The following is an 11504-nucleotide window of genomic DNA, read 5'->3' as shown; positions in this document are numbered from 1 at the left end:
TTTCGGTGTTAAAAAAATTCGACGTCAAAAATGTCGGTGTTTAAAATTCGATGTCCAAAATTGCGATGCAACATCATCCAAGCTACTCAGACAGGATAAGCAATCGAGCCTGAATGCAATCAACCGACTTCTGGCCTATCAGAACCCAAGCAGCGAACTCCAGGAGTGTGGTGAAGCCCAATGCTGCAAATTGTAGGCGATGGATGCAGATGGGAGCAATTCCCGTAGACCCTATGTTAAAATGTCCAACTTAACATCAGAAAATGAACATGTTTCTAGCCTGGATCCACAAAAACATATTCTGTATATAGTTAGATTCCCCCTTCATGACAACGGGACTGCTGCTCCTAGCTCCTCTGTCTCACTGCTAGCTCCGTTAGCTCCATTGGCTCCGTGATGCTACAGGGGCTCAGCTCATGAGGAGAACACTACTTGAACTCGGCCGTGTTTGTTGTGTTGGTTCCCGATGGACTATTCGTCATGCAAATATAGGATTTATCTGCGGTTAAAACAGACCGTCCATGAATGCAGTTTCTTCGGTAAGTCAACCCTGCATACTTTATGTTATGTTACTGGTGTTTTTATTAAGCTAACGTTAATGAATGTTTAGAGTTGGGTTAGCATTTGAGCAATCGGTAGCTCCATCTGTGCTAACGATGCTATGCGTAGCATCCAAGTTAAACATAATAGAGAAGTATAAAACATTAAGTGGGATGCTATACAAAAGGCTTCTGTGCGAGGTTAGTAAAATAAGGTCATCCTTGTTAGTTTCCTAGTTAGGTTACTGTATGCATTGTTAAGGTTAATTTCAATTCGCTATGCTCTACTATAGCATAACATAGACTAGCTAACGTCAACGTATTGTTGAAGAGAGGCTTAGTGTATATTAAATCAACCTCACAAATGTAACAAATAAATGGCACAATAAATGCAAGACGAAAAAAGAGAACTAGACAGTATGAAGTAATTGCGTATAAGAAAACAATGCAATACAGTTATTGGTATTTGTTTCAGTACACTTATTTATTTCAGATATATCTTATAGTTATTACTGTTAGCTTCAGCTTAAAGGAGACCTATCATGCTATATTTAAATGATATAGTGTATGACCATACCTATAAGGTATATTTATACATTTTATTTTTCAAAATACCAAACGGATCATTTTTTAGACATGCCTCGTTTCGCTCATTTTCGCTCTATTCCAAACCTGTCTTTGAAAATTCTGAGCAGCAGCTGACCACGCCCCCCTGCAGAAGAGCAGGCATGAGCCGGCGAGAGTCACGTTACCATGCTTGCTGTGATTACGAGTGTCGAATAAACATGTCATCTCAGAGCAATGCATGTGTTCAAGCATATTATCAATTTGATCCAGAAACTGACCCTGAAGCAGCGGAGGTTTTGGTGGAGGTGCAAAAATCTCGGTTGCAGCAGGACGTTTCTGAATGGTTAGCTGACAAGCTGTTGTCCCTATTTATTTTACTCTGTTACGATGCTTGCTCCTTATTCCGTTCATATTTTGGCTAATTAGCAAGAATGCAATGTGTACAGTTTGTAACGCAAAAACAGCGATATATATATATATATATTTATAAAGGGAGACATTCATATTTTCAGCATATATACAATGGCCTCATTGCGTTTAATAGTTTACAGTTCTTTTCTTCCAACATCCTGCAACAACCGTTGGAAAGTTGAATAACTTAGGATGATAAAAAGTATAACTCCAACAACACCTCAGTTGTCAGCAATGTGTGTAGTTTCATGTGTTTTTAAAAGCTCAGTTATTGACTTCTTTGTGCAAATTGCACCACGATGCCTTCTGAACGGAGAATGTGTGCTGCATGGAGATACCACAGGTAACATTTTTGACAGCTTTACTAAGTTGTCTGTTTAAATACATTTTTCACATGTCATTCAATATATGTTTATCACAATGTGTCAAGACGGATGCAGTAACCTGTATGGTGGAACCATCCTGGATTGGAGCCTGTGTGCCTGAATGTGTTCTCCCTGCAGAATGCGTTGAATATTTACAGAGCTGAACATGGTGGACTACAGTTGAGGCAAATAGAGCAGTGAGTGGTTTGTTTGTTTTGACTGAAATTGTAAAACGAATGCTAATATTGTTCATGGAAATAAATACTGGTGTATATGGCTTTATGCAATCTTTCATTCTGTCATTGTACATGTACTATTATATTATATACTACACAGCAATGGCATAACACACCCATGTGTACGACAAAAAGGTCCACACACACAACCTTATGCTTTTGAAATCATCCAAACATGAATAATCACGACACATTTTGATATCAACTCGGAACTTTATTGTCAAAATCAACGGTTAAAAAAACCCATAAAAAAAAACTAAATGTAGCCTACTTGTATTTTGTATAAATGACACTAAATATTTTTACAGAAGCTTTGTGAGCTGGTGCTGGGGCTTCCTTGGACGCAGGATCAGAGTGGTGATTCTGGCCTGCGTTGTCCTCAGGATACGCAGGGAGTTTCCTGATCCGTGAGAAGAACGAGGGACTACTGTGAACTCATCCAGAGACTCTGCACCGTGCTCTGATGCTGCTGCTTTGCTTTATGAACGTGGACAACAGAGAAACATTTTCTTCACGACCAAAGCTGGAATTGAAATAAAAAAGGAAAGTGAAACTTCTGCTCGTCACCCTCTCCCTCCGGTCCACATTAATACAAATGATCCCAATACGTATGATTGTATGAACTAAAGATCTTAAAATCAATACAGATGTATTTATTATAAACGTTAGTCCTTAACATCTATCACTGTGTACATCACCATTCAAACATCTTTTAAAAGTTGAACAAACTCCACACAGCTCAGTGAAGACTGAGATGCTGAATTTATTTGATCATTTCTGTAAAAACTAACGTTCATATTTCTCTTTTTGATTATAATACTGATGAATGTTCAAAACAAAGCGCTTTGGCAACTTACCACCTATGTTTTAAAATGCTTAATAAGCACCGTAACTTTCATGCTATAATTTCTCGGTCATAATCGGTTGTTTCCGTGAACGGCCGACTGTTTAGTGACGGCAAATGCTGCGGCTGCAATGCATTGTGGGGCAGCATTTTCTCCTCTCCTTTCGGTAAGGGAGGTCCAGTGGTTCCTAAGCTAAAGGAGGTTATAGAGGAAGTTTGAAACCTCCTTTCCTTTCATTTAGAGAATTGGAACGGCACTTATCATGGCTACCACTGAGGGACTTCCGGGTCATTTCACTCCGTTAGGAAGGTTCCTAAGCTAAATGGACTATTGGAACGCAACCTTCGACTTCAGCCCTAGAGTGATGACACTCACTCTGCACATGCGCAGTTAGATGGTAAGATCGCTGAGAAAAAAAGGAGCCACGTTTGAATTTCTCGCGGAAGATATCAGTAAAAGTGTGTTTCTGAGGTAAAATATGAACTACAATTATTTGATGTATTTTTTGGATACTGTCTTGAGTTCAAATGTCTAGGAATCCAAACTAGTATTATTAGAATCACTGTTTTGTAAGCTACAAATATAACTAGCTAAATATGGGTCAAGCTAGCAATCAGGCAGGTTCACAGGGGGTGAAAGCAAGACTGGTGGTCCTGGGACGGTTGTAACGGGACGGTTGTAACATGGCACATTGACAATGATGGCTCATTTGCTTGAATGGTCAATTGTTCATTCAAGCAAACAGTTGTATCGTTGATTGGTGTGCATTGTCCCTGTAGAAATAAACAGAATCAAATACTGTATAGGCCTAAAGTGTGTGTGTGTGTGTTTACAGTATGCCAGTATGCCAAATGTCAGAAAGAGGAAGACAGACAGGGGAGTGCCTCAAATGAAGTTGAGAAGGGCAATCAGGGAAGTTTGAAAGTCCCTGGATATATGCCATGTCACCCAGTACCGGTTCCATCCAAAAGGCGCATTCACACCGCAGTACTTTTCCCACAAAGGTTCATGAGAACTATAGGCTACTTACGTAACCCCAGTTCTCAGAGTAACATGAAGTGAGATGTCTCACTATGGGATGCGCCTCATCGCGGAGCAAACAGAAGCATCAATCTCATTACGCCAATCCTGATTGGCTGGTAATCTTGACGTCAGGGAATCCACCCCCTATAAGTAGCTTGCGCCACGACGCATGCGTCATTCAAAATAAGCACCTCTTCTCGCTTCACCATAGCAAGGAGGGCCGTCTGGAGAGACATCTCACTTCATGTTACTCTGAGACTAGGGTTACGTAAGTAACCTATAGTTCTCATTCATAACACTCTGTTCGATGTCTCACTATGGGATATTGTAGCTCCCATATTGCCAGACGAGCTTATCTCGAAAATCACCAAACCAACCAGAACTTAACAGGTAGAGCTCTGACTCAACCAGGTGCCCAGCACTGCTCGAGTCACACTGGGAGCAGAACGTCCAGCCTGTTAAGAGGCGGACAAAAGTGAGCGGCGAGGACCAGCTCGCCGCTGCACCAATGTCTAGGATGGGAGACATCCTGGACAGAGCCCAGGATGCAGCCAGACCCTGAGTCGAAAGAGCTCGCGGATCCGAGGGTGCCTGCGAACTCTGACTCGTATGGGCCCCAAAGCAATTGCTTCCACAGACCAGTGGGAGAGCCGTTGCTTAGTAACAGGCTTGCCCTTATAAGGGTTAGCCCAGGACACAAGGGGTTGGTCATTATGACAAGCACCCCTGATCTGTCCCTGTACGTAAAGCACGGGCTGGACACGGCAAATCCGGCCGCTGCTCCCCGGAGGAATACAGTGGCGGGGAGGATGCCTCAATGTCAAATGTGGTACCTGAACCAACCGCCTTAAGATAAAGGCAGGGTTGGGCTTCAACCACACTCAGTTTGCCCTGGGGCAAACTGAGTGCATGAAGACTGTACATGAGTGCCACTGGCTCGCTTGGCAGCTGCCAGGGTCAGCTTCATGTCACACTGTATTCAGATTGTACCACTCACGGGCCAGGCCCATAGAGCCAAGCACTCTGGGTGTGGGTGAAAGATCGCCCCCCCCCCCGCTTGGGACAGTATGTCCCTGCGTAGTGGGAGCTGCCATGGCTGCCCGCACAGCAGCTGATATATCTCCGCTAGCCAGTACATAGCTGGCCAGTGCGGAGCTATCAGGATAAGTGTGTGGCGTTGCTCTCTCACTCTGGCCAGAGTTGGGGGTATCAGAGCCTGGGGTGGGAACGCGTACAGAAGGCCCGGGGGCCAATCGTGCGCGAGTGCATCCACGCCTAACGGCGCATTGAAAAGAACAGCTGACACTGAGCATTGTCTTTTGATGCGAACAGATCCACCGCGGCTCTGCCGTAACGCACCCACAGCTGGCTCACAATCCTTGGATGTAAAGTCCAGTCTGCATAAAGTGGTGTACCTCTGGACAGTAGATCTGCCCCGAGGTTCATCACTCCCGGTACGTGCGTCGCCCTCAGAGAGAGGAAACGTCTACCGCTCCATAGGATCGGTTTGTGACCGTGGTAAATTTGGTTTTATATTGGACGCACGCACTGAGCACCCCAAACCCATGATCGAGATGTGCTACCTGAGGTGTTTTGACATGGGTAGGTGAAAAGGCCAAGCCGCATAATAGATTTATAGCATTTTTTAACACAAAAAAAATAGTATAAAATCAAAAGGTGGGTTTTTAAAAAAAAAAAGCTTTGTGTTATGTAGGCGGGCCTTGTATTAACACATCGAAGTTGGTTTGACAAAAAATCATCCATCGAAGCCAGTGTTAAATAGATTTTTCGAATGTGTCGAATATCCAACGTCCAATATAAAACCAAATTTACCACGGTCAGTTTGTGCGCCAGTGTGTGTAACTGGAGAGAACGCAAGCCCCCTTGGCGGTTAATATACGATATTGTGGTCGTATTGTCTGTCCTCACGAGGACGTGATGTCCCCTGAGGAAAGGCAGAAAGCGTTTTAGGGTGACAAACACCGCTAAAAGCTCTAGGTAATTTATGTGCGCCCGCAGACCTCCAGCGGGCGACCTTCATAAATACCTCCCCAACCTGTCAGACATGCGTCCGTGGTGACCACCTTCCGTGAAAGGACAGCACCCATAGGCACGCCTCGTACGAGAAAAGTCGGGTGCAGCCAGTGGCGCAGTGCCATTACGCATTTCACAGTAACCATCACTCTTATTTTTAGGGCGGCCACCCAGCGCTGAAACTCCCTCATGTGTAAGCGTCCCAGTCGTACAACCAGGATGGCTGACGCCATGAGCCCCAGCAATCGCAGGCATGATCTGAAGAGAACATGTTTGCGCAGCTGTAAAAGAGCGAGACAAGCTCTGAAAGCTTTCACTCTTTCCGCTGACAGGCGAGCTGAAAAGGGCACCGAGTTCAGGCGTAAACCCAGGAAGAGTAAGTCTGCGCGGGGCACAACATGCTCTTCTCTGTGTTTATTATGAAACCCAGGTTGAGCAGGTGCTTAACGAGGACATTTGTCTGCGTAACAGCCTCCTGCTCCGACTGTGCGAGAAGCAGCCAGTCGTCCAGGTAGTAGAGATGGGCGAGTCATGATTCATCCGGATCATTAACCCGGATCCTAGTAATGAGCCGGTCGTGACGAGTCTCCCTCTCGATTAACCCGAGTCCTTTGAGTCCTACACCTGATGTGACGTAACAATTAAAACTATAAATTGCGTCACTCTTTACTCTCTTTATAACGTGTACAATCACATTACAACGTTGTTGTATCCAGAGATCCAGCAGACTCGTCGCCATGCACGAATCAACAGCAAATTCAGCCCCTCCTCCGGCTCCCGCGAGAGTCCCGTGAGCCGTGAGTGAGCCGTGAGTCGTTGGACTCGCGGGAGCCGTGAGTGAGCCGTGAGCCGTGAGTGAGCCGTGAGCCGTGAGTGAGCCGTGAGTCCGCAAATCTCTGAGTCTGCTGCGACTCGTCGAGGGAGCCGTGGGACTCGCGGGAGCCGTGCGAGCCGGAGGAGGGGCTGAGTCTGCTGTAGATTCGTGCATGGGGACGAGTCTGCTGGATCTCTGGATCTGCTGCCTGCTATATGTTACGGCTCTGAGTCCTCGTAGGCCATGGTCTCTCTCGATCATTGACCTGGATTCACGGATCCCGCGATTTTTCCGGCTCTAAATTAAGTTTCAGTGTAGACTTCTAACAAAATGGTCATGTTGTGCAACAGTCTCCTCAGGAAATGCAGCTATTATTACAGGAGACTCTCCTGTAATAATAGCTGCATTTCCAATAAAGAATCGGATCTTACTTGGAAACTCGTTTATTTTGAACATGGCACACAAAAAGAAACAAATTATAGAACATTTCAAAACAGTTAGAATATATAAAATGTAATTATACAATTATTATTATTAAATGAAAACACAATTGTGCAAAATTAGCTTAAGTACAGGAACATATTAAAATAACTATATACATATAATGCAAAACACTTATTTTTTAAAAGGCACACACACACACACATGTTTTATTAAAGCAAAAGACACTGTGTAGCGGAGGTTAATGTAACGTTAGTTTAATATGCTGGTTAAATGCAACAACTTTTCGGTTTCACCGGTAGGATTTCTACGGTCTTGGTCATGCTGACTCATATGACTCAAATGACTCAAATGACTCGTATGATCCGGATCTCTTCAATGATTGACTCAGAAGACTCCGAGTCCATAAAATGATCCGGATTTGCCATCTCTACCAGGTAGGTCGCCAGGCGAATGCCCTGTTGTCTCAACGGGGCTATCGCGGCTTCCGTACATCGTACAAACACCCTTGGACTGAGAGACAGACCGAAGGGAAGTACTCTGTATTCATAACAGATCCCTTGAAATGCGAATCTCAGATATTTCCTGTGTGGATAATATACTGGGATGTGGAAATACGCATCTTTCAGGTCATCTGATGTAAACCAGTCGTTTTGTCGCACGAGCCGCAGCAGAGATGTGTGAGTGAGCATTCCTGCGAATGCCCGAGAAGCGAGGGGGGGTGACAGCGAATTGGAGTCTGTAGCCCAGTGTTACTGTCTTGAAAACCCAAGCAGATGATGTGAGCATCTTCCACTGCATGCTCCTTAGAGCCAGTGGCTCTCTTCCCCTCTGAGTCTATATTTGTTGTGTTATGGGGCCCTCTAGTGTCTGAACACAGTGGTGCCCCTTTTCGACAATCCCCACCGACACTGCGCATGACGGTGATGCCTTCACAACCCCAGCCGGCACTGCGCATGCGCGTGACGGTGGTGCCCTTAAAGCCCCAGCCGGTGTAGGCATAGATATATATAAACACTAGATGGCTCACACAGCGCTGGCCAATGGAGACCGACGTTGCCACTTGGCCGCCATCTTGCTACAGGCAGTGCTCTCATTCATAACATTATGGTTTACTATTTAAATAACCATAGCTTGCTCAATTTTCAACCGATTTTCAAACGGTTTGGTTTTTTATAAACATCAAAGATGTAGTTATGATACTGCATACTTATAATCATGGACTTTCATATGAAAATAACATTAATCAGATAAAGCAATAGCTATACACACACACAAGGTATTTATATTAAATATTTGCCGGTGTATATATTTCCATTTATTTTATTATATTGTCAATATTTAAAATAAATTATAAATAAATTATAAAATTAAAATACATTTATATTTTATATATAAAAATCGGTCTCATGTTACCACTCTGTAAACCAAGAGTTGTTAATTGAGCAATGCCTTAGCTTGAAGAACAGGGACACAACTAATGACAATAGCATATGTTGGTATATTATTTAGATATTCACACCTTTATCAGAAGAACCAAACCAACATAAAATGTGCTCACAGACAGGCCAGTTCTGTCTAATTTATCACAATTATTTTTGACATGAGATCTTCATATCATCCTAGTTTTGTATTTAGTTTCTAGATTTGTAAACAAATCCAGAACCTTTGAAATATGTTATTGAAAAAAGACCAAGAATAATATAAACTGTACCATATGTCCTTCTGTAGTCCATTTGTGGTTTGTCTTGACTCACCCCGGCTGATATATCACAAAATCCACTGTTTAAATTGTTCCCTATATTGCCCCTATAAGGTGTCCTTGGGTGTTATGAAAGGCGGCCCCCCAACATAAATGTATTATTATTATTAAGAAGAACAACTTGGTGTGGTGTGGAGGGGATGTAGGAAGCAGGAGCAGGTGGGGAGAGATGGGGCTTCAAGGTTCAAGGTTATTTGTTTTAAATGTGTCTTGCACACAATAAAATAAAATACAGTATACCACAAAACCAATAAGACACACAGTGACACATGGCACACTAACAATCAATCATCGTCCAGCCTCAGCTTTGGTGTTTATATATATCTATGGGTGTAGGCAACACAGAACAACATATCTATCCACATGTACAGGTGCCAACAGCATCTGATTGTGTAGCATCCAACCAAGCTTTAAAAACATGTAGTGGAACTAGCTTGGTAATTTTCCATTCTTTTTGCAGACTGTTCCATGTTAGTGGAGCTGCACATCTAAAAGCTTTCTTCCATAAGACAGTCCTAGCACTTGGCACATTTAATAAAACCACAGCATGCGATCTCCGGCAATAAGTACTTTCAATTCGCAGAGAGATCAGAGAGCAGATGATCAGTGGGGCCTTGTTTTTACTGAATGATGTGTTTTTTTATGGGGAATTCAAATATGAGCTTATTATTAGGATGTTCGGAGACTTTGCACACGTTTTCACAAACATGTTCACGCTAGGAGTACTTCCATTCGCTTCGTCTTGATCTGTAGATGTGATTTGATGTGTCATGTGTCTCCCAACTCCTCTCCAAAGTTCAGATACTATATAAAAATACTAAAAGGTAAATAAAACATGAAACATAATGACAAAATAACAACCTGAAAGATATGTATTCTATCTACACATTTCGTAATTATCTAATCTCGTGGCCTTATAAAAGTGTTGGCTAAAGTAACGCAGAATATATATTTTTTTAATTGTAAATAATTAGAAACATTATTTATGTGCACAAGTACACACACATAACAAGCTGTACCGAGTTCCTCCGGCTGCAGTTCCGCAGACGGCCGGTGTGTGGCAGCAGAGCGCTGGGAGCAGAGGGAGGTGAGTAGACGGATATGACTGATGACGGGTGCGACGGAAATACACCCGAACATATCTGGTAGGCCGAACACATCTGGTACTGACACCGGCACTGCTCATGGCGGTGGTGCCTTCACAGACCCGCCTGTAATCCGCCTTTTGAGAGATGCCGTAGCTGCTCTCAGAAGGGGAACAGTTGACTGGCTGTTTATTGGTTTTATTGTTTTTCTTTTCATTTTTTTGAGCTGCGCCATCGGCCTGAAGCCTGGATGCGTCAGCGGCAAATGTTTTATGACAGAAAAATCAACCAATGTGTGACATGTGTTTGTGCGGACTTGAGGATGGTGTTGAGGCATCTCTCGAGGCGGCGGGAACACATTCAGAACTGGGGAACCGTGAACTTCCAGCTCTGTCACAGAGGGGAGAAGGAGGGGCTGTCACGCCGCTCGCTTCTTCTTCTTCCTCGATTGCTGGCCGAAATTCTGGGTTGGCTGGCTGAGCCTGAGCTGCAGCCGGAACCGGAGATTTTCTAGGCCAGCTCGCCCTCGTCTCCAGCCCGGGCTGGGGACTCGGGGCGGGCTGCGACCGCTGCGTCTTCGGTGTTTTAAACCGAGCAGGGTTCGAGGCAGCTTGGGCGAAGGACTGCTGCTGCGAAGGCAGCGGCTGGACCCTTCGAGGGAGGCAGAGGTGGAGTGCCTCGTCCTCCTTCTTTTTCGATTCACACCTCCTTTGCATGGAGGCGAGAGCGGAGCCGAAAATTCCCTCGGGAACGATGGGCATATCCAGCACATCCTCCCTTTCCCGGTCTGGGAGGTTGGTGAGGTTGAGCCATCTCGCTCTTTCCTGCACCACCATGATCCCCATTGCCTTGCCCGTGGCCTGGACGGCGCAGCGTTGGACACGGAGACAAATATCCGTGACCGCTGCCATCTCGTTCAGAGTGGCTGCTCCCGGGCTACCCGACAGGTCCTCGCAGAGCTCCGCTTGGTAAGCGGTTAGCAGCGAGGACACATTCAGGGCCCTGGCGGACAACGCTGTGGCTTTGTAGGACCGTTCAGTCATTGTCGACTGAAATCGGTCCGACTTTGCTGGCAGCGTGGGGTTCCTGCTTGGTGACGGGCCCATCCTCGGTAGGAGGTGGGCCGCTACCAGCGGTTCCATGGGCGGTATGCGGAGAAGGCCGAGCTTCTCCATTCCGTCACAGTCTAGGGAGGAGGCACCCTGGATTGGGACCTTGTTGCTGAAGGGCCGATCTCTCCACGAGACCGACACCTCATCCAACATCTCCGGGAAGACCGGAAGGAGTTGCCTCTTCGTCCGCGCTGCTTGGGGAAAATGTTTCCCTTCGTAGCGGGACCTGGAGGTCTCCTTGGCCATTTCAGGCCACGGGATGTCGAGTCT

The sequence above is a fragment of the Pseudochaenichthys georgianus genome, chromosome 5 (genome assembly GCF_902827115.2).
Source record: "Pseudochaenichthys georgianus chromosome 5, fPseGeo1.2, whole genome shotgun sequence".
Taxonomy (NCBI): domain Eukaryota; kingdom Metazoa; phylum Chordata; class Actinopteri; order Perciformes; family Channichthyidae; genus Pseudochaenichthys; species Pseudochaenichthys georgianus.
This window is presented reverse-complemented; position numbering follows the sequence as displayed.